The sequence below is a fragment of the Eriocheir sinensis genome, chromosome 10 (genome assembly GCF_024679095.1).
Source record: "Eriocheir sinensis breed Jianghai 21 chromosome 10, ASM2467909v1, whole genome shotgun sequence".
In the NCBI taxonomy this organism is placed as follows: Eukaryota; Metazoa; Arthropoda; class Malacostraca; order Decapoda; family Varunidae; genus Eriocheir; species Eriocheir sinensis.
The window spans coordinates 23,011,339-23,036,367 of record NC_066518.1 but is presented as its reverse complement, the minus strand read 5'-3'; positions in this window follow the sequence as shown (position 1 = coordinate 23,036,367).

Genomic DNA, 25,029 nt, shown 5'->3' with positions numbered 1-25,029 from the left:
GAAAAATGATATTTTGTTATACGTTAAAAAGTTTATCTTTCTATCGATATTCAAGTTAACAGTGTACTTAAGGCTGTTGTTTTTTGTCTCATCATAACCCCACTTCAGGCAGTATACATGTTCAAAGGTGAAATTGCGTTAAGTTAATATTTCACGGTGATATTGAGGTGTACAAATATTTTTTGTTCATGTATCCCATAACACTGCAAGGCAATGTGAGCACAGAGAGAGCTTCCTTGGCCAACAAACTTCCGGCGTGGTGACTGGCTGCCACTTGGCCAGTCAATATACAAGTGCGTGAGGGGGTGTAGCCGCCTGTAATATCCTGTTGAAACAGACTATAGTATACTATTTAATATTTCTGTTTTCAGTTGATCTTGCCAACAACTACGCTACGGGGTATTGGTCGTCGCGTACGCCTGTGTGTGTGTGTGTGTGTGTGTGTGTGTGTGTGTGTGTGTGTGTTTTACGTGTACGCCTGTAGCGCCGGTAGGCTCTCTTGAGGGGCCTGGATGGAAGTCGGCCCCAGCCCGTCATGGCGCAGGCAAGTGTTTATAGTGGCGCCATCTTATATATTGTGTGTGTGTGTGTGTGTGTGTGTGTGTGTGTGTGTGTGTGTGTGTGTGTAATATATATGTAAAACAGTGTATGTCGATAGTCCCCGCTTTATATCGAGGAGACTAAAACCTTATTTTGGATATATATCATTTATCCGTCAAATTAAATCATAATCATGCCAGACATTATTCCCTATCGCATTTTCACCACATATTATTTTTGGCACATCTCTCTCTCTCTCTCTCTCTCTCTCTCATACACACACACACACACACACACACACACACACACACACTTGTGGTCCAGAACTGACAGAGGTCAGACGTGGGTCACGGCGCTCCGAATGGAGTAGCCCGGGGCCAGCCTGTTGGCCTCCCCCTTCCCCAGCTTCTCCCTCTCCCATTTCATCAAAAACCCAAAATTGTAAGAAACGTTTGTGTGACGCCGACGCGTCCTTACCATCCAGCCGACGCCCCAGGGTATTGCACCAGCCTTACCATCATGCGGCTGGGAGAAGTCGGTTCAGGTGCAGTGCAATGTTGAGGCTCGTCACTCAGGTGGGACCATGGATGGGGCAATCAGCACGCCGCTCATCATACAAGGCAGTGCAGACGATAGACGTTCCCACGCCTACTACCACTTGGCCCGTCTCTTCCTATCTTGTATCGCCGGCTGCATGGATTAGCAGGTCAACGCTAAGCTGAGTGACGGCCGATATCGCCTCTACCTGCACCCCCGCCATCAGCTGCTACCTGACCCTCTTTGACCTGGGGTTGACCTGGGGCTTAACATCTGACCCGCCACCCGGAAGACCACACCGCCTCCTACCGCACCAAAGCACTGCATTCCACCACCCCACCTCCACCCCCGCCCTCTTCTATTTCATCACAACTTTCCCACAATGTAAACCACAGACCCCCTATAGGTACCCCTTTCATACTGTACTTTTCATTTTTTTATTATATTTCGACATTGTACTTTTAACGTGTATATTTTCAGCTGAACAGCTGCATAAGTAAACCTATTATTATTATTATTATTATTATTATTATTATTAGTAGTAGTAGTAGTAGTAGTAGAAGTAGTACACACACACACACACACACACACACACACACACACACACACACACACACACGCGCGCGCGCGCGCGCGCACCCTTGCTTGCTCTCGGTGTCTTCCCGTTCCCACTCCCCAAAGTTTCTTTTGTGCCCCTATCTCTTTCCTTCTGTGTCACAATTTTCTGCCGCTGTCTCACACTATCTTTCCAATATCTTTGGTCAACAACTTATTTCGAAAGAGTTAAGGGCTAGGAAGAGGAACAGCACGATAAATGGAAGGCGGAGAAGGAGGAGGAGGAGAAGGAAAATGAGGAAGAGGAGGAGGAGGAGGAGGAGGAGGAGGAGGAGGAGGAGGAGGAGGAGGAGGAGGAAAAGGAGGCGGAGATGGAGGAAGAGGAAGACGAGGAGGAGGAAGAGGGGGAAACATATAAAAGTGGAAACAGATGGGCAGGCAGCAGAGACACGCCAGACCTCGTCGACGGACCGACTTGGTCGGCTAGATTTCGATCGCCGATAGAGACGGTCTGTCGGCAAAGGCCCGTGCTCCCCCATATAGGGAGTGAGCAATCTTTGGAGGAGGAGGAGGAGGCAGGCAAGCAGCATAAATCCTTTTCTCTCATTAGGAGTCTGCCCACCTTATTGATTTACATCCACTCGTCAGCCGTTTGAGTGAGTGACCTGCAGAAAAGTTTAGCCTGGTGCCCGTCTCTTTTCCAGCGTAAAGAAGTTGAGTCTTTCTTCATAAAGTTGAGTCCTCGATGATAGCATAATTATTGTAACGTGTCGCTGTACTCTTTCAAGCAATTCATTATCCGTATAGTTTCACTAATTAAGCAGAACATAAATGTTCATTCCAGTTGATGTCCCGCCAGTGAATTTATACAAGAACAACATTACTCCCGGCGTCATACAAAGTTTCTCCCTCTAAACAAGAGAATGCAATTAACTTTTTTGCAGTAAGAATTATAATGAGTTGAATGTTGCAAGTCACTGTTGATAAAGATCATGGGGTCTATTTCCTCCTATACGACGTGTAATGGTTCCCTGCTCAAGTAGTATGTATTATTACTATTTATGAGCCCAAAGCGAATACATACCCTTACAACTGTTAAGGTTGAAGAACACTGGCTAAGTTTGAAGAAGGAAGAGGAAGAGAAGGAGGAAATGGAGGAGGAGGAAGAGGCGGAAAAGAAGGAAGCGGAAGAGGATTAAGAGGAGGAGGAGAAAGAAGAAGAAGAGGAAAAGGAGAAAGAAGACGAGGAGGAAGAGGAGGAGGAGAAGGAGGAAATATGGAAACATGGAAGCATGGAAAGGTAGGAAACAGGAAGCATATTGGCTCATTGTTTTTTGTTTTTGTTTTTGTTTTTACGTTGCTGACTATTGCGCCGGTAGGCATCTTCCCGGTGGGGCCTGATGGTCGGCCCAAGGCTTCTTTCAGGTGGGGCCTGATGGTCGGCCCAGCATGTTCTGGCGCAGGCGAGTGTTTATAGTGGCGCCATCTTGCATTGGCTCATGCTGCCCCCCGGAACTCGTTCTTGATTCGCTTGGACGGCTTCCTCTAGAGTCCGGGTTGATGGGTGGTCTTCAGGACAGCATATGGGTAGTTTTAAGCCACTCGGCGGTGACTGAAAAATCCGAGGTGGTAGCGTGGGGATTCGAACCCGCGTCGTTCATCACGCGGTGAATGTGGGCCCAGTACGATACCAGTTCAGCCACCGCCTACCGCCTGATCTAGTGATTTAATATCATGCTCGACAGTCACCTCCTGTTTGCAGAGCAGATCAAAGTATCGCGTTAGGTAGGTTCCATTTAATTATCCTCCAGTGAAGTAACAGTCGATGTGATTTATATTACAGTTCATGATTTCTACACATACTACATCTGCAGAAAGGCTGTTTCAATGGCTGATTAATTTTTGTAAGAAGAAACTCCAGATGCTGCATTAAGCTGCATTAAGTCGCCTCGCTATTGTAGGTAGACCGTTGTTTTAGTTATAGAGTTGATTAGTGTCTCCGTAAAAAAAATAGGATGATCGAGGTTACTGAACTTCTCCAGATATTTGAATACCCGAATCACATTCCTTAGTAAGCATATCGTTTCCATCGTCAAAAACTGGCTCCCCGTAAACGACTCTTTATCAGCGTAAAATTGCTGATTCACTTCAGTCGTTCTTCATACGGGCGAGCCCTTTTGGGTGGAATCATTCCCATAGCACGTTGCCGAACTCTCTCTAATAATCAAATATCCTTCCTGTAATTGAGAGACCAGAACTATATATAGATATATATATATATATATATATATATATATATATATATATATATATATATATATATATATATATATATATATATATATATATATATATATATATATATATATATATATATATATATATATATATATATATATATATATATATATATATATATATATATATATATATATATATATATATATATATATATATATATATATATATATATATATATATATATATATATATATATAAACAGCTAAATAAATGCGATTGACCTCTGTCCTGCCTAACGAGCCTCTCTCTCTCTCTCTCTCTCTCTCTCTCTCTCTCTCTCTCTCTCTCTCTCTCTCTCTCTCTCTGTGTGTGTGTGTGTGTGTGTGTGTGTGTGTGTGTGTGTGTGTGTGTGTGTTGTGTCTGAAGAAGCTCCGCTCCTAGTCTTGCTCTCAGGTGAGCGCTATCCGAACAGCATGTGACTGATCTGACTAAAGTTGCCTCGTGTCGGATATGGATGGGCAAAGGGCTCGTTGGGCTGATTACTTTGAGCAGTTGTACACGCCGGACCCTCAGAGTGGGCAGCTTCTAGTTCCTGAATTGCAGGTAGCGGGTGTTGATCCACCCATCGAAAAAAGCCCAATCACCCCTGGCCTCTTGACAAGGTCAGACAGGCTGTGGCAAGATGAAAGATGGAAAAGCACCTGGTGTCTGTAAAAACAGTGTGGAGCTGCTCAAAGCTGGAGGTGAGGTCATAACCTTGGATTGTATGTGGTTTTGACTGCCGTATTGCAATCTGGCACCATTCCTCCTGACTGGAAGAGGTGGTTGGTCGTCTCTAACTGAAAAGAGAAAGGGGACCGTCAGGACTGCGACAACGACCGTGGTATTACACTTGTCACCGTGTCATGCAAGGTGTTTGCCCACCTATTGCTGAAGCGGATTCACAGCCAACTACTTAAGCTGCATGGACTTGAGCAGTCTGGATTCACGTCTAGTAAGTTACCACATGACCTTTTCGAAGCTCTTCGCGTAGTGATGGAGCCCCGACGTCAGTTTTAACAGGGGATGTTTACAGGCTATATTGATCTCAAAAAGGCGATTGATTCAGTGCATCGCAAGGCACTATGGGATATCCTGCTAGTCGGAGGGGTTCTTGTAAGGACTATTGCTGATTGGCCTGTATTCTTGGACAAAGTGTGATGTGTAAGGGGGATGGTCTTCTCCAGCTTCTCTCCCTTGAACACAGGAGTGAGGCGGGGCTGTGCCCTTGCCCCATCGGTTTTCATCATATATATTGACTAGGTACTACGCAGAGTTGTGAACTAGGCGTTGTGGAGCATCTATTGGCAATACCAGGGTTACTGACTTTTTTTCAGGAAAGGAAGCAGCTCAAGGGCAACAAAAAAGAGTGTAGAAAAAAGCCCGCTAATCGCTGCAAAAGAAAAAAAGTAAAGAGTGGCCAAAAGAGAGGTCAATTTCGGATGGAGAAGAGTCTTGATTCTCTCCTCTTGAAAGAGGTCAAGTTATAGGCAGGAGGAAATACAGACGAAAGAAGGCGGTTCCAGAGTTTACCAGTGTAAGGAATCAAAGAATGAAGATGTTGGTTAACTCTTGAACTTTGACAGTATAGGGATGAGTTTGAGTAGGTAGTCAAGTGCAGCGGTGCCGATGATGATTTTACCGATGATGCAATACGTAATAGGAGTCGCTGGAGGTTCTGGTGATGTCTCTCAGGGCACAGCACGAGAAGGCGAAGCCCTAGAGTCCTCAGGGGCCAAAACAAAGCTATAAGTTTTTGGTGGCTTGCTAGATGAAACGGTATAGTTTGTTCATGCGTGGCGCGATTGTAATGAGATATTGGAAAATCTCACATACTGTGGTAGCTTAGTTCAGAACAACGGTGGGTCTCCCCAGGAGGTCTTACGGCGGACTGGCTTGGTCAACTGTGCAATGGACTCGTTCAACACGAGTATATGGAGTTGTCGATACGTGTGTAGACAACAAAGATCCGGAACTTCAAGTCGCTTGTGCACCCTGTCTTATTCCATGGCTGTTAAATATATACACTGAATAGGGGCTTGGAGAAACGTATCGATCCCTTTGGAAATAAGTGTCTACGCAGAATCACGGGATATCGCTGAATTGACTGTGTCAGACCGGCGACTACTCCGTGAGGCTGGTTCCTCATATTTTACCCGCATAGTCCGTCAACGCCAACTCCGACTATTTGGCATGCGGCACGCTAACCAGAAGCCGACTCTACTCATTTAATTGTCTCTGTAAGACACGAATCTGTGTGAAGGAGGCCAAGGAGACGTCTACGGAGTTCGTGGACGAGCCGTGGTGAGCGCGTGGACCTAAGTTTGAGTCCTGCCGAAACACGCTGATTTTCCAAACAATCGCCGAGCGGTTAACAATTATCCACCTGCTTCAGTCAACCCTAACTTCAGACACTTCGGTCAGAAGCACCGGGTGGCAGCATGGGCCAAGCTAGAGTTAAATATCACGGCATCCACTATGAATAAAATTCGCCTCCGCCACTAATGGGCTTGGGTCGCCCAAGAATCCCCTCATAATAGCCTACCCGCACTATAGGCAGCACCTATATAAAAGGTCGATCGATCCTGCCAGGAGGTACTCAGGATGAGAAGGGAGTCTACATGGAGAGAACCCCCAAACTTAGCATCGTAAGGTGGGCGAGGTGACGCGCCCATCTTTGTTTACCCACATTAATTGATTGCTGATTGCAGCCACTTTAGGGTCCCTCACTAGTACCTGAGCCAGTATATTATTTTTCCTCGTTGGTTGCATTATGACCGGCGTGAGAAATAAATCATTTGGTTTTCAGTCACTATACCCCGTCAACGTTAGGACAGTCAAAGTCCCTAAATATTATTACATTATTGCATTGTATAACAGAGTGAATATAGCTGTAGAGGGCAGAATCGTTGGCTGCTTTTTTTTTTTTGGGGGGGGGGGGGGTCTGTACACAGTTTTACATGTTTAATTTATTATTATTATGGATGATTATCTCCACGTAAACGAGATTTTTTTTTTTTTTTTTTTTTTTTTGCGAAAGTTTTGTTATCCTGAAAGAGACTGTTCAGATGCTAGATCTGCAAACTTGACTCAGGTTCCAGTAATGGCTGCCTCGTCTGGTTCTTCTACTGCAATATAAGCACTAAATCGTCAATTTTTGGATAGTTAGCTAAGTCCTGTTTTTTTTTCTTCGAAATGTAGAATTTCATATAATGAACATGTTTCTGGTCACATTCGTTCTTATGTGTCGTGTTGACACTACGGCTCAATTGCATGCATTTTTCCCCAGTAACTTCCAATTGTCTTGTTTAGCAATCTTTAGAGACCCGCCTATCCGACTGGCCATAGTCACTAAACAAGTGAGGACTCTCAAGAAAGTAATCCCAAATATCGATGAAAACAACGCTTTCGTTGTCATGCAGCTTCTTCAACCAACTGTTGATGCTGAATATTGTATTGATTATTGGGGCACAGGACAATGATTCGTCGATGTCTTGACAGGAGGTCCTCAGGTTAATTAATCAATGGGAGTATACGCCGAGGGGTGTATCACCTCTCCCACCCTACGACCCAAAACCCAAGGGCTCCTCCATGCAGGTTCCTTTCCCATCCGAATTATCCCAGGCCAAGATCTATCGACTTGCTCAATCCACGACTATTTGGGAAACCCTTCGGCCTCCTCGACTCGGGGTTGTCTCTTAAAGAAGCAACCTGGTGAGCAGGGTCTGCTCGTTAGTAGCGTGCCACGTGCCCGTATATCTAGAGATGGCCTTCACGGGCTATGCAATCTCATAGAATGATCGATGGCTTGACACAGTTGATTCCAGAGATATCAGATGATACTGAGTAGGCACTTATTACCAAAGACATCAATCCGCTTCTTCAAGTCACTTTTCAGTGTCCATGTCTCAGTCATAGAGTAAGACAGGGAGCATAAGCGACTTAAGGGGAGAGTACGCCGTCGAATATTAAAATAATAATTGAAAATATACGAAATTGAATTACATGTTGCCCCAACATCTACTGGCTTAGAGTCATCGAGTGACGGTGATTTTTTTGTCTACCGCAAATTTAAATACCCCTAGCGAACATATTTAAAATTAATATCCCGCGTGTTGGTGTAGCGGCTGGGAGTCATTACTGTGTGTTTTATTGCAGTGAATAATGTATAATAATCACATAGCAATGCATTCTAGTGAATTTCACAACTCAGCTGTCGCCTCTTGTCACAGCACATCGCCACTCAAGGCCACCGTCCGACGGCCTCCACCCTCAGTGCGCGGGGGAACGCTGGTTGGAAGGGAACCTCAGCTGCATACATATAACAATGACTGGAACCAAGAGATAAAATAAGAATAACACCAATGAAGGAAAAGAAAAGGGAAGAGGAAGGATGACTGTGGAAGTACCAGTGAGGAACATGCACCGTAAAACTTTTAGACCAAACCTGGCGACAATGAGGGGCTTGGCGCGTCCTGACACCCTCTCCCTTGAGCGACTAATACCCATAGCTGGGCGTTATCGCGATACTTTATCCCTGATAACAAAATCGGGTTATCAGCCATCCGCTACTTATTTATATAAATATCGGTTTCTTCGTTACTTTTGTAACCAAACTAGCGATAATCGCTACTTTTGTCCGCCTCTCAGAAAAAAACAATGTTGTCTCCTCCCTACTGCGCATGCGTGGCCCGGGCGCCCGGTGTTGTATGAAAAAAACGGGGGTATGAAATATGTTCTTTGAAGATATTTCATACTTAGATCACAACATTAAAATAGTAGGTTATTTTTTTTGTTAGACTCAAAAACCTCTATATCAGAGAGAAAAATCATTTCACTTTGTCCAAAAAAATGATTATTCATTGCCTGAAATCTGTGATCCCGTTGTAAAGAGCGCAAACAGAAACCAGCGGCTTGTGTCATCACATGGCGGCGTGGCGCGTGGCCTCTCAGTGACTCGAGTGACGGAGTGAGTGCCAGTGTTCCGGTTCCCAGTGCTTCAGTGCTTCTTTACTGAAGTGATTGTTAAAGTGTTAATGGTGATAAGTTAGAATAACTGAATAAGTAGAGATGGGCCAGTTCACGAGATACCAGTGTTTGTAAACAAAAGCTCCAGCTTTTGACGGTGGGAACGCCAAATAACACAACACCGGTTCAGACGTTTCTAGTATTATCGTCCATATGTACGAGTCAACGTGTGGTTTTCAGGTTTTGTAAGTTTTGAAAAATATAGATAATGAAAATTTGAATTCATCAATGTTTTTTTTATTTGAAATATCAATATAGTATCGTTTTTGCCTATCGGATTTATCGCTAGCTAGTATCGAAATTGTGGATTTATATCGGGTATCGGGTATCGGTTATCACCTATATTTGTGTCTCCAGTTAACGAATATCGGTTATCACCGATAAGGTTTTCCATTATTATTATCGGGTATCGGGAATAAGGTTTTCTGTTATTGTGCCCACCTATGCTAATACCTATTATAAGGGTGCCATATCATCGCCATACCCTCGTGCTGTGTGAGTCTATTACACCGTGGCCCGTAAGACCACCTTCGTTCTGAATTACGCCACAAGGTATATGAAATTTTCCAGAATATTAATGTCCCCCATGCGCATAAACACACTGTACGGTTCTACCTAAAAAGTCTCTAAACACCTGTATCTTGGCATTGGTCAAGATATATAGAGTCCCAAGAACTTCATCTCCTAGTAGATACCCTCAAAATCTATCACCAGATCATCTTATGCTTCTAAAAAGATTATTGCATCATCGACAAAATAAAAGTCAGTGACCCTTGTATTGCAAACAGATGATTTGCAAAGACTGATTCACAACTCTGGCTAGTACTCAGTATACACATGCGTTGAAAACCACCTTCGATCTTAAGTACGCCACAAGGTATGTGAAATTTCCCAGTATATCTATACCCCCCATGCGCATGAACAGTCTGTACGGTTTTATCTACCAAGCCTTGGGCAAGGAGACATAGAGTCCCAAGAGCTTCATCCCCTAGTACAGACCCTCAAAAGCAATCACCAGATCATCTTGTGCCTCTGCAAAGATTATTGCATCATCGACAAAATGAAGGTCAGTGACCCTCGTATTGCACACAGATGATCCGCAAAGACTGATTCATAATGAGGAAGAGACACAACCGTTCCTTACACACGCGTTACCGAGAAATAAATCAGGCATGCGCCGCCACACTTCACATCACTCTCATGTCTTCGAGTATAAGCTAGTTAATAGACCAGCTGTCCTTGGTGGTATCCCGCCAAATCTCAGGAGATTACAAAGTGTCTCGTGATGCACGGGCTCAAACCCCTTCTCTAAATCGACATGGCTTGCAAGCATCCCCTATCGAAATACACATTGACGCTCAATTAGCAAGCGAAGAGCTTCGATAAGGCCAGTTGCCGACCTACCAAGCGTAGACTCAGATTGTTCAGGTCTCTGCAGATTCAGCAGGTGGTTATGAATCCACATCAGGAATAGTTGGGCAAGCACCTTGCCTGGTTATGGTAGTCCTGTCGGTCCACTTTCACTTTCCTGATAGGGACGACCAACCATATCTTCCAGTAAGTAGAAATGGTACCAGATTACCATACGGCAGTCAAGACCGCATACAACCTGTGGATCAACCTCACCTCCAGTTTTGAGCAGCTCCGCGCGGATTATATCAATATCAGGTATTGTAACCTGACCCTTCTTACTTGGGTACGCCGAACCAAGTGAGTTCTGGGATATTTAAAGATGTATACAATCAATCAATCAATGGGGGCATACGCCGGGGGGCGCGTCGTCTCGCCCACTCTACTACGCCAAGCCCGGGGGTCTCTCCGGGCGAGTCTCCATGCATGGCCCCTTCCCAACCCGAGTACCTCCCGGCAGGATCTATCGACTTGCTCCATCCACGAACTCCGTGGGCGTCCCCTTGGCCTCCTCCACTCAAGATTGTCTCTTACAGAAACAACCCGATGAGCAGGATCAGCTTCCGGAAAACGTGCCACGTGCCCGTATAGCCGGAGTTCGCGTTGACGGACTATGCAAAGTCATTCCAGCGATATCCCATGATTCTGCGTAGACACTTATTACCAAAGGCATCAATCCGCCTCTCCAAGTCCCCATTTAGTTTCCATGTCTCACAACCATAGAGTAAGACAGGGAGCACAAGGAACTTGAATATCCGGATCTTTGTCCTTCTGCACAGGTACCAACAACGTCATATACTCGTGTTGAGCGAATCCATGACACCTTGGGCCAGACCAATCCGTCGTAAGACTTCCTGGCCAGACTCACCGTTGTTGTGAACTACGCTACCAAGATAGGTGAAACTTTATGAGATCTCAACGTCCTCGCCACACGCATGAACAGACTATACTGTGTCATCCAGCAAGCCTCCAAACATCTGTACCTTGGTCTTGGCCCTGGAGACCTAGAGTCCCAAGGGCTTCGCCTCCTCGTGCAGTGCCTCCAAACACCTGTACCTTGGTCTTGGCCCAGGAGACCTGGAGTCCCAAGGGCTTCTCCTTCTCGTGCAGTGCATCATCAGCAAAAAGAAGGTCAGTGACCCTGGTATTGCCAATGGATGCTCCGCAATGACTAGTCCACTCTCTCTGCCCAGTACCCAGTCAATACAAGTGTTGAAAAGCGATTGGGCAAGGACACAGCCCTGTCTCACTCCCGCATTCACGGGAAAGAAGCTGGACAAGCCTCCCCCACATTTCACAGCACTCTCTGTCCAAGATTACAGGCCAGTCAGCAGACCAATAGTCCTCGCAGGAATCCCACGGAGTCGCAGAAGATCCCAGTGTGGCTCACGATACACTGAATCAAACGTCTTCTTGAGATCGACATAGGCTGCAAGCATCCCCTGTCGAAACTCACGTCGGCGCTCCACCAGTACACGAAGCGCTAGGATACGGTCAGTTGTTGACTTGCCAGGCGTGAACCCAGACTGTTCAGGTCTTTGCAGCTTCAGCAGCTGGCTATGAATTCGCATCAGCAATAGGTGGGGAAGCACCTTGCCTAGCACACTGAACAGTGTAATACCACGGTAGTTGTTGCAGTCCTGGCGGTCACCTTTCCCTTTCCAAATAGAGACGATCAACCCCCTCTTCCAGTCAGGATGAATGGTACCGGACTGCCATACGACAGTCAAGACCGCATGCAACCCGCGGATCATGGCCTCACCTCCAGCTTTGAGCAGCTCCCCACTGATGTTACAGACGCCATGTGCCTTCCCACCCCTCAACTTGGCCACAGCCTCTCTGACCTCAACCAGAGAGGTGGACTTTCGTCAATGGGTGGGTCAGCATCCGCCACCTGCAACCTAGCAACTGGAAGCTGCCCATGTGGAGGGTCCGCCATGTACAGTTGCTCAAAGTACGCAGCCCAACGAACCCTCTGCCCATCTATGTCCGACACAAGGCAGCCGTCAGCTGTTCGGATAGCGCTCACCTGAGAGGGAGACTTAGAGCGGAGCTTCTTCATGGCTCGGTAAGCAGGTCGAAGGTCATCTGCATTTAAATGGCCCTCGACGTCCTCTGCGAGACTCCTGACATACCTCGCCTTGTCTCTCCTCAGATGTAAAGATGTATACACTAATCTATTTATTAAACTATTGAATCTTTCAGAGACGCACGGTACTTCTCTAGCCTTGTATAACGGGGCGAGTGTATTCGCGAACTCACAATAACACAACACAACAACACAACATAGAAAACGGAAACAGTAATCTCTGCTCCTACAACACACATAAAAAAAAAACATAAATAATAAAACCTAATAACCTAAAGATATGTAATGCCTAAAATTCCTAGTTTAATGCCGCACACGAACTAGCCTCTTTGGTTCACACTTCTATTCACGAACATTACAGAAGTCAGCGGCTTGAGCGAGGAGCGAGCGAGGAGCAGGGCTTGAGCTTGACACTTCTTTTCTTCCTTCTTGTTGCAATATTTCTTGCTTCTTGGTTCTTGAGCTTCTTGCTTCTCGTTTCTTGTTTCTTGTTTTTTGACTTCTTGTTTCTTGATTTTTGATTTCTTGTTTCTTGGTTTATTGAGTTCTTGTTTTTTAGTTTCTTGACTTCTTCGTTCTTGGTTTCTTGACTTTTAGTTTCTTGGTTTATTGTGTCTGTTGCCGCTGCTTCTGCTGTTGTGTATGCGGACTCTGTTGGTTCAGCTGTTCTCTCGCTCTGTCTGTCTGCCTCTGAATGTCTCTTTTTGCTCGGGTTCCCTATTTTATGTGCAGTCTTCGAGGGGGATGAGGGAGGAGCCTAAAGGGTGGCCACATGCCCTACGAGGTGGAGCCTAGATAACTGCTTGTCTTAGGGCTGGCGTTTGCCCTGGCGCAGGAGGAGCTAAGGTAGCGTCACAGCTCGTGGGTGGCTCTGGTCAGCTTTAGTAGGTATTATGGGGACTTGTGATTAGCTACTAATAGCGTAATGTAGTTGTGACACACCCAGGATACTACTGCGAGTCTGGCGGAGACGGTACAGAACGCCCAGCCTCGTAAGGTCTGAGGCTAAGCGTTATGTTGCCTCCAGCCTTGAATCGTTAAGTTACTGTAGGGTGGGTCTTCTATCAAAAAAAGTTGAGTAATGCAGAGTGGAGTCATCGGCGTACGAATGGATAGGACAGTTCGTTTTGGAAAGATCATCAATGAACAACAGAAAGAGAGTGGGAGATAGGACAGAACCCTGTGGGACACCACTGTTAATAGGTTTAGGGGAAGAACAGTGACCGTCTACCACAGCAGATATAGAACGGTCAGAAAGGAAACTGGAGATAAAGGTACAGAGAGAAGGATATAAACCGTAGGAGGGTAGTATGGAAAGCAAAGATTTGTGCCAGCCCCTATCAAAAGCTTTTGATATGTCCAGCGCAATAGCAAAGGTTTCACCGAAACGGCTAAGAAAGGATGACCGCCCCTTGCGGAACCCATACTGGCGATCAGATAGAAGGTCAGAAGTGGAAAGGTGCTTTTGAATCTTCCGATTAAGGATTGATTCAAAAGCTATAGGACGGCAGTTTGAGGGACTGGAACGGTCACCCTTCTTAGGCACAGGCTGTATGAAGGCATACATCCAGCAAGAAGGAAAGGTAGATGTTGACAAGCAGAGGCGAAAGAGTTTGACCAGGCAGGGTGACAGCAAGTAGGCACAGTTTTTAAGGACAATAGGAGACACTCCATCAGGTCCATAAGCCTTCTGAGGATTGAGGCCAGAGAGGGCATAGAAGACATCATTTTGAAGAACCTTTATAACAGGCATAAAAGAGTCAGAGGGGGGATGAGTAGGAGGAATATGCCCAGAATCGTCCAGAGTGGAGTTTTTAGAAAAAAAAGTTTGAGAGAAGAGTTCAGCCTTAGAGTTAGATGAGACGGCAGTGTTGCCGTCAGGACTGAGAATTGGAGGGAAAGATGAAGAAGCGAAGTTGGAGGAGATGTTTTTGGCTAGATGCCAGAAGTCACGGAAAGAGTTAAAGATAGCAAGGTTTTGGCATTTTCTATTGATAAAAGAGTTTTTGGTTATTCGGAGGATAGATTTGGCACGATTCCGGGCAGAAATGTAAAGTTCATGGTCAAGATTAGTTTGAAGGCGCTGGTACCTTTTGTGAGCTGCCTCTCTATCATTGACAGCACGAGAACAAGCGTGATTAAACCAAGGCTTTTTAGCGTGAGGAGTTGAGAAAGTACATGGAATGTATGCCTCCATTCCAGAGACAATCACCTCTGGGATGCGTTGAGCACACACAAAGGGGTCTCGCTCCTGGAAGCAATATTCATTCCACGGGAAATCGGAAAAGTACATCATCAGGTCGTCCCACCGAGCTGAAGCAAAATGCCAGAAGCATCGCCTCTTCGGTGGGTCCAGAGGGTGTACAGGAGCGATTGGACGGGATACAGAAATAAGGTTGTGATCGGAGGAGCCCAACGGAGAGAACAGTTTGACAGAGTAAGCAAAAGGGTTAGAGGTAAGGAAGAGGTCTAGAATGTTGGGCCTGTCTCCAAGACGGTCGGGAATACGTGTAGGATGCTGAACCAACTGCTCTTGATCGTTGAGGATAGCAAAGCTGTAGGCTTGTTCACCAGGCTGGTCAGTGAAAGAGGATGAATGCCAAAGAAGGTGGTGAACATTGAAATCTCCGAGGATGGTGATTTCAGCGACGGGAGAGTGGGTCAAGAATTTTACATAGTTAGTAGAGTTAGGTGAGAGATAAACAGCACAGATGTATTTAGTAATAGAATGACAATGAAGTCTTAGCCAGATGGTGGAAAATTCAGAAGAGTCAAGGTCGTGGGCACGAGAGCAAGTGATGTCGTTGCGCACGTAGGCGCAAAATCCAGCTTTGGATTGAAATTTAGGATAGATATAGTAGGAGGGAACAGAGTAGAGATTGCTGTCAGTAGCCTCAGAAACCTGTGTTTCGGTAAGGAAGAGAAGGTGAGGTTTAGAGGAGGAGAGATGATGGTCCACAGAATGAAAATTAGAGCGAAGACCGCGAATGTTGCAGAAATTGAGAAGAAAGAGGTTCGAGAATTTATCAAGACACCTCTCGGGTCGGCAGGCAGAAGGGGGGTCCTCCCTGGGGGAATTTGTGGTCTCCCCCCCAGGCGGGGACTCCGAGGCAAGGTGAAGGTGCGCCATTTTGAAATTTGAATTTTGGGAAAAGGTGTATATGTTGTGTGAATGTAGTGTGGTGTGGATAGAGAAAGGATCTGTCTTTAGAGAGCATGCTGAACTACTTACTCTCCGGTGTTGGTGAGACAATAGGGTAACGGTTAGTGAGGACATGGGAAGGGTCTTTGAAGGGCTTCAGCTCCCTTCTCACCTCCCATATATACCTCACTGGGAGTGACTTGCGCCCGTTCGGTAGGTGTCTTCCTACCTACTCCAGCGCTAACGTTATCGCTTTTGAGATATACTGAGGGGGTAGAAAGACTACACATGTGTCTTCCCCGTAGGGGTTTCTCATTACTCGATAGAGTAGATTCTCCTTCAACTTACACTCTTCTAGTGGTACTCTGAGTTTTACCCTCTCTCTCTTTAGTGCCGTCTCCACTTCATTAACTGATTTACCATCTTTGAGCATTCTCTTCATGAGGCCGTAAGCTTCATGGCTATCTTGCAACGTCATAATTTCAGTTACATTCCATACAGTAGTGTCGTCATCTCCTGAGACAATAGTCATAACCTTAGATCTAGGATCTACCAGCATAACGCCGTCTTCTACCTTGCATCGTGATAGGAAATCTGCTACTATATTTTCTTTACCAGGTAAGTGTTTGATAGAGAACATAATCTGCTAAAAGTGACTGCCAACGAGCTATACGCCCGTTCAGGGTTGGTACTTTGAGTAACTAAACTAGTGGGCGATGATCTGTATGGATTGCTACATGATAACCCAAAATCAAAGGGCGGTTGACTTGAAGCCCGTATACTCCTACTAGGGTTTCACGCTCAATTGTACTATAATTCCGTTCAGCCAAGTTAAGGGTTTTCGAAAAATACATTATGGGGCGTAAATTACCACTATCGTCTTCATGTTGAAGGACACCACCTATACAGGTGTCTGAGGCGTCCGAAGTGAAAACAAAGTTCTTGGAAAAATCAGGGAATTGTAGCTTAACTTGATTTGCTAGTGCTTCCTTGAGGGTATCAAAAGCAACTTAAGCCTTATTACTCCATGGGATGGGGGTTTTATCTTTATTTTTATGTTTCTTATCTCTACCTCCTAACAAAAGAGTTAGAGGTCTGCTTATCTGAGAAAATGCCTGTATGAACTTCCTGTAATACATGAGCATTCCCAGCAATGACTGAAGGTCATTCCGTGTCTTACGTGTCTTACTTTGTAGGGTTGGGGTTGTAAACCCTTGGCGCTAATGTACTTTGTAGGGTTGGGGTTGTAAACCCTTGGCGCTAATGACATATCCTAAGTAATCAACTTTTGGCTGGAAAAAATAACATTTTTCCATCTTGAAGGTAAGCTTAGCCTCTGCTACTCTGCTAGGTTTCTAGGTTAGCGATGTGCTCATCAGATGTTTCTCCTAGGACGATGACATCATCTAGGTATACTAGTGTTCTCTTTCCTACAAGCCCTACTAATACTGAGTTGATAATATGTTGAAAACAGGAGGGGGCTGGTTTTAATCCAAAAGGTAGGAAAGTAAACTCCCAATGTCCAGCAGATGAGGAAAACGCAGTTTTCTCCATGCTGTCTTCATCCAAAGGTATCTAGTGATAACTTTGTTTAAGATCCAGGCATGTGAAAATCATACTTTTTCCCAGCTGATACAACATTTGTTGTATATTGGGTAGAGGGTATCTATCATCTCTTAATGTAGTATTGAGTGCTCTGAAGTCTAGACAGAGTCGTAAACCTCCATTTTTCTTGGGGACAGGAATCAAAGGTACATTATAAGCGGAATGTGAAGGGAGGATAATACCCTGTTCCTGTAGAGCAATGAGCTGTTTTTCCACTTGTTCATGATAAATGACGGGAATGGGATAACGTTTTCGATAGACTTCATTTGTGGTTTGCTGAATAGTATGAATAAAATTAGGAGTGACCGTCAAAGGGTCTTGTTCCGTGGAAAAGACTCCAGGATATTTATTCACTAGTTTGCAAAGCGCTTCATTCCCGCGTGACGTTTTGGGGATTTTACTGTCATTAATAGCCTGTACTCCTGGTTGTTTCTCTACTACTGTACCAACAAAAGCTGATGGGGTTTTCCTCTGATAGTTATCTTGCTGTAAAGGTTGTACGAAACTCAAAGTACTATCTTCGTTAACTTCTATGGTCTCTTGTTCCACATTAATATATATCGTACCATAAACACTGAGGTGTGAGTTTCTTCAGATGGAATTAATCGCACCACGCTGGAGCACACAGTACACGCGCGACCGGGTTACCGGGACACGGACTGAATAGCGCATCTTGTACTCCCGTTAGAGAGGTTCTAAGCATCATGTATCCCGTAACGGCAGGGTGAAGGACAACAGTTTCTACCGCTTTACACTTTGTCATGTCTGTCTCATCAATAACTTCAGTTGCGGCGTTCTCTATTTCTAAGACATGCACTTGACCCTTTCCCATTTGGAAATCCATTCCTAAAATAATAAGGGTAGGAAGCTGGAGGCCTTGTGTAAGGACAACCTTCTGTTTACTAAGCTTACTCCCTACTTTCAAGGTGAGTTCAACACGATCCTTATTATGAATTCTGTCTCCGTTCACTGAGCATACATTAGCAGGTGTGTCCTCTAGTTCGCCATAAAGATCAAACTGCTTCACAAAGTCTTCCTCTATTAAACTGGTATATGCTCCCGTGTCTATCAAAGCTATTAATTTTCTATACTGTCCACTGGTTTGTCTTATTTTTATTCTTATAGCTAACAATTCCTTTTCTGGCTTATTACTAGTTGTCCAACTAGTGCCAATTATTCCCTCTGTTTCTGACTTATTACTATTTGTTCGACTAATGCCTATCATGACCCTCTGTGACCCGTGGTTTTACGTCCTCGGTCGGAAATTGACGTTTTTATTTTGTCTTGGGCCTTGCATTGGCTTATTCTTCCGACATGATGCAGTCCAATGATTATTCATATTGCAGTTGGTACATGATGGCTTTCACCCCGCTCGACAGTGTCTTGCAATGTGGCCCATCCTGCCGCAGTTATTACATTGAATGGGTTGAGGCCTTGATTATGGTCGAGCTTGCCAAGGGTTGAAGTTACGCCTAGGGGTCGCGCCTGACTGTAACCGAGTCTCTTTCGCTACCACGTTTACAGTGTTCTTCAACTCTTTTGCTACATCCTGATCTCTTAGTTTGCACTGTGGGTTATTTTCTATGTAGCTAAGGGCTTTACTGAAGAGGGCAATTGGTTGTGACCTGTCTTCTTTCGTGACAAATGACTTAAAATTGGGGGGCAAGGCCTGCATAAACGTGGAAGTCATGATGCGGATGGAAGCAGGTGTGTGATCAAGTTCTTCTGCTTTCAGTTTGTTCAGTATTTCATATAGGTGCACATGGTACTGGTTGATCGTTTCTCCTGGTTCTCGTTTGGCTTGTGCTAAACTACTCTGCCACTTATCATAGGAGTCTATTTCCGTAAAGACTTTTAAAAATTCCTCCTTTACTTTGTTCCAAGCATAACCAAATTCATCTGTAGTACACACTATCAATGAACGAGGAGCACCTATGGAGTACTGCTTGGCTAACTCTATTTTACCAGTTTGGGTCCAATTATTTGCTGTTCTACTTTCTATATCTTTAATCCACTGTTTAGAGTCAGTTGCACAAATGGTGTTGGGGTAAGCAGCGTACGTTATTTCTCCACCGCCATAATATTGTAAGCCTACCACTCGGGAGAAGTTATCAGTATCATTTATGCGTTGATGATATCTGCCAAGTCAGAAGAACTGACAACTGTGGTTGAAACGTTTCCATCAGGCATGGCTATGTATGAATTATCCCACCACCACAAAGGAATAGGACAGTAGCAGTCACCGCTCAAGTCGCGTGATCCTCCACCCCGGTGACTCATAAGAAAATGGGCGCTGCAGCGCATACTCGTTAAATGTATTTTCATTGTCTCCCTGTCTGTCTTGTACGTCTTCAGTGTTTGTCTCTCTTGTTCCTCGTTTATCATTGACTGTCCGTCCATGTCCTATTGTTGTCCACTTCTACACATTGTTCCACACATACACCAACACTTAAATATTAAACTACACAGTACAACATTCACACATACGCATACACACACAAATACCTTTTCTATGTGTTGTGTTTGTCTCGATGACCTGTGTATGTTTTTTATGAATAAAGTAACCCTAGCGGATATGAGTTTCTCTATCCATCAACCAATTAGCACTTAGAACACTCGCTACCACCAACAATTGGTGACCCCGCAGTGTTGCTATGGTTCAAGGTGGCTTATAACCGGTGCCGTTTTAAGGGCACTCTTTCCTGAGTGGAGGACCTGAGCTGGGTAACTTGTCCATTCGTCCGCCCTCTCCTGGGTCAAAAATCCTCACAACCACTTGGGGTTCGTGAGGCTGAGTCCCAGGGTCAAGAGAAGCATTACGCCGTGGGCGTAGTTGCCACCTTCAAGGTTCTCCCCCCCCCCTCCCCCAGGCACCCTCTGTGCCCTCCTCCAGGCGCCTTCTGCGCCTCCTCCAGGCACCCTCTGTGCCCCCTCCAGGCACCCTCTGTGCCCCGTCCCCAGGCGCCTTCTGCCCCCAGCGCTTCCTCCAGGCACCTTCAGCGCCTCCTCCAGGCACCCCTTGTGCGCCCTTCAGGCACCTTCTGTGCCCCCTGGTGCTCCTCCCGGCGCTCAACCACCCACCCACCCCTCCTCCTCCCTGTCTCCCAGCTGGTACGGCGACTGAGATACGGATACCGTGTGACACGCACACAGACTCAGTGAACACTCAATCACAGTGCGACACATTACTGAGACACAGTGTGACACATTACTGAGACATACAGTGCCACACAGACTCAGTCTACACGCCACACAGACTCAGAGACACACGCAAACACAGTGTGACACCCCACTGGGATTACTGGCTGCCCTCTGGATTTATCACCGCCCTTTTGGGTTACCCTTCTCCTGTGGATCCTCATGTACAGTGCAGTGTCTCCAACAGTTCAGTGCAGCATGTCCCCAGCAACAGTTAGTGTTACAGTGTTACCTACTAAGCGTACAGTGATGTGTTACAGTGCCTTCTTGGACACTGGTTCACTCCCTGAGCCACTGAGGCCCTTGGCGCTACTCACCGTAGCTGTCCTCACTGCGCTACTCACCTCACCTCGACTCACCGTAGCTGTCCTCACCGCGCAACTCACCCCAGCTCGACTCACCGTAGCTGAACTCTACTCAACGCAATGTATCTCAGCGCAACTTACCGCGCACCTCCACTCAACTCAGCACAACTCATTGCGCACCTCACCTCAACTCAACTCAGCGCAACTCACCGCTCACCTCAACTCAACTCAGCGCAACTCACCGCGCAACGCTACTCACCGCAACGCAACACCGTCTGTCACAGCGCCCCCACACCAGGGAAGATTTCGTTCCTCCTTCCTCGTCACTGGGGGGGAGTATCTGTAGCAGTCACCGCTCAAGTCGCGTGATCCTCCTCCCCGGTGACTGATAAGAAAATGGGCGTTGCAGCGCATACTCGTTAAGTGTATTTTCATTGTTTCCCTGTCTGTCTTGTGCGTCTTCGATGTTTGTCTCTCTTGTTCCTCGTTTATCTTTGACTGTCCATCCATGTCCTCTTGTTGTCCACTTCTACACATTGTTCCACACATACACCAACACTTAAATGTTAACCTACACAGTACAACATTCGCACACACGCATACACACACAAACACCTTTTCTATGTGGTGTGTTTGTCTCGATGACCTGTGTATGTTTTTATGAATAAAGTAACCCTGGCAGATATGAGCTTCTCTATCCGTGAACCAATTAGCACTTAGAACACTTACTACCACCAACAGGACTACAGCACGTATTTGTACTACTGGAAGAGTCGCTAGAGCGCCTCTCGCTTTGCATTAACTAGTAACATTTCAAATATCCCACCGCTAAGCTTCCACCAGTATTGTAACCTGACCCTTCTTATTAGGGTTTACTTGTGGTTACAACGTAACGTATGCCGAAGTACGTGAGTTCTGGGGTATTTAAAGATGTATACACTAATCTATTTATTAAACTCTTGAATCTTTCAGAGACGCACGGTACTTCTCTATTCTTGTATAACGGGGCGAGTGTATTCGCGAACTCACAATAACACAACACAACAACACAACATAGAAAACGGGAACAGTAATCTCTGCTCCTACAACACACATAAAAATCACAACATAAATAATAAAACCTAATAACCTAAAGATATGTAATGCCTAAAATCCCTAATCTACTGCCGCACACGAACTAGTCTCTTTGGTTCACACTTCTACTAACGAACATTACAGAAGTCAGCAACTTGAGCGAGGAGCGAGCGAGGAGCAGGGCTTGAGCTTGACACTTCTTTTCTTCTTTCTTGTTTCTTGGTTTCTTGCTTCTTGGTTCTTGAGCTTATTGCTTCTCGTTTCTTGACTTCTTGTTTCTTGTTTCTTGACTTCTTGTTTCTTGGTTTCTTGACTTCTTGTTTCTTGATTTCTTGACTTCTTGTTTCTTGATTTCTTGACTTCTTCTTTCTTGGTTTCTTGACTTCTTGGTTCTTGAGCTTATTGCTTCTCGTTTCTTGACTTCTTGTTTCTTGTTTCTTGACTTCTTGTTTCTTGTTTCTTGACTTCTTGTTTCTTGGTTTCTTGCTTCTTGGTTCTTGAGCTTATTGCTTCTCGTTTCTTGACTTCTTGTTTCTTGTTTCTTGACTTCTTGTTTCTTGGTTTCTTGACTTCTTGTTTCTTGATTTCTTGACTTCTTCTTTCTTGGTTTCTTGACTTCTTGTTTTTTGGTTTCTTATGTTTGTTGCCGCTGCTCCTGCTGCTTCTGCTGTTGTGTCTGCGGCTCTGTCTGTCTGCTTCTAAATGTCTCTTCTTGCTCAGGTTCTCTATTTTATGTGCAGTCTTCGAGGAGGATAAAGGAGGAGCCCAAAGGGTGGCCACATAACATACGAGGTGGGGCCTAGATAACTGCTTGTCTTAGGTCTGGCGTTTGCCCTAGCGTAGGAGGAGCTAAGGTAGAGTGACAGCTCGTGGGTGGCTGATGTTGGTGAAAAAGGGAGGCTGGCGCCGAAGGACAGCTCCGCGAGACACATCGTCATGTGGGTTACCAGGGTTACCAGGGTTATCATATGCTGGGTTACCAGGGTTACCTGGGTTACCACACATGAATCTTTCCATCCATCAATCATGCCGCAGCCTCTCTGGGTGATCTTTTGTAGATATGTGGATCAGCAGCAACCACCTGCAACTCAGCAACTGGTAGCTGCCCACTCGTTGTGTCCGCCATGTAAACCTGTTGAAAATGCTTGTAAGGGCAGCCGGCAACCCTCACATAACTGTGTGTGTGTGTTTCTGTGTGCGTAGGAACATCACGCCACCGTAGCTACCACTTATCTACGCGTGATGCTTTACGTGAGTTGCCGATGCACGCTTCGAACCCACGAGGAGAATCGGTGGTGTTGACTGATCCCCGTCTTGTTATTATCGACAGTGACCTCCAGCCTTCTGCCGGCAACATACATCCACACCACTCCGCTGAGGTCTTCACTCAGCAGACATCACTTTCGTGGGCTGAAGTGATTATCTCTCTGCCTGTTCAAGCCGCTGTATAGAGAGGGGGCGGAACTCTTATCCTGCCGCCTCTGGTCTCGTCTTGAGCTGTGCTACGTTATATCTGTGCTACGTTATATCTGTGCTACGTTATATCTGTGCTACTGTCACGATCCCACACCAGGTGATCTTTAACCTTGTTCTATTTAACCTCCCCACAGTGTTAGCCTAAAGGCTGTTTTGTTGCTATACTTGTACTACTATGGTGAGGAGTAATAGACAGTTATATCACTGTTACGTGTTTGGGGGAGTTCATTATTGATGTTTGTTACACCTTTGTGGTGATTGTGTGCACAGTGTTTCCTCGGTTGTGTATACGACTCCGCACCAGTTAAGTCTAACCTTCTCTACCATTCATCTCCCGTGATTATTCGTGCTCTTTTCTTAACTGCTTGTAAAGTGATTACTATTTAGGTAGTATCATTTGTGTGGAGAGGATGCTAGACGGTTAGATTATTGTACGTGTTGGAGGATTTGTCAGTGTTATTAACTTGTTATTTAATATTTAATAAACCTAATGTTAAGTTAGCAAGTGTTTGTTTTCCCACTTCCTGAGATACCTATCATTTTATATCCTGAACCTTCGGCATTGGAGGCGAGCGTAGTTCTCGCAATCTCTCCGCCTTTATAATGTTCAACCCAATGAGACTTCTTCCCATCTATGTCTGACATGAGACAACCATCTGTTCTGATAGCACTCACCCGAGAGGGAGGTTCGGAGAGAAGACTTTTTAAACCTCGGTAAGCAAGTCGGAGGTCATTTGCATTGAGATGGCCCTCAGCATCCTCAGTGAGACTCCTGACGTAAGCGACAGAATCCTATATGTACTGTTCCCATTTCCCAGCAACCCTGGCTCATTAGTTTCCAGCGTCTCCCCTGAGCCAAAACCATTCCTAGATCTCGAGCACTCTTCAATGCACACTTTTCCAGCTTGATGAGTTTCATTTTTTAACGTTTTCCAAAGTTCTAAGAGGTCCTGTGCTGCTGAGCACATATATATGATTCGAGATTATCCCTGCATATTCATGAACACATACAAAGTCTTTCAATTTCACGAGATAGAACGTTATTCTTACATCTCTGATCGCGCCATTTATATTCGCTTGGATCAAATACAGTGTGTGACTTTGCAAGATTAGTGGGTATGCCTACGCCACTTGCGGTGTCGCCAAACTTAAGAGTTCTGGAACTGAAAAACGCGGTCCTGTCTTTATACTGTGACCGCATAAATCAATCATTTGACCCCGTAAAATGTTGTGACCAAAATGCCTTACTTGGACGTTCGGCTTTTCCTTAGTGCTGCGGAATTGTTCGTAGTCTTTACATACAATTGCCGGGAGATATGTCTTCTAGCTTCTAATGGGTGGGAGAAGGCGGAGATGTTGAGGAGACGACAGGCTGGGTAGAAGTGGTAGGCAGGTTAAGGTCAAAGGAGGAGGAGGAGGACGAACAGGAGGACGAGAACGATGAGCTGAATGAGGGGAAGCGGGCGGTTGAGGAGGCATGGGTTCGGTGGAGAGAGCGATGACAGGGAGCAGGTAGAGGTAGGGGTCGAGAAGGAGGATAGTGTGATGGTGAAGGATGAGGAGGAAAACGTGGTGGAAGACGAAGCGATAGGATAGGAAGCAGAAGGGGGAGGGGGGGGAAGGAAGGAGGAGAGAGAGAAAGGGATGAATGAGGAGGAGGAGGAAGACGAAAGAGAAGGAGGAATAGGAGTGAGAATAATCAAAAGAGGAGATAAAGAAGCCGACAGAGGGCGAGGAGGACGAGAAAGAGGAGGAAGAAAAGGAGAAGCTCTGACAAGAAAAATATATCA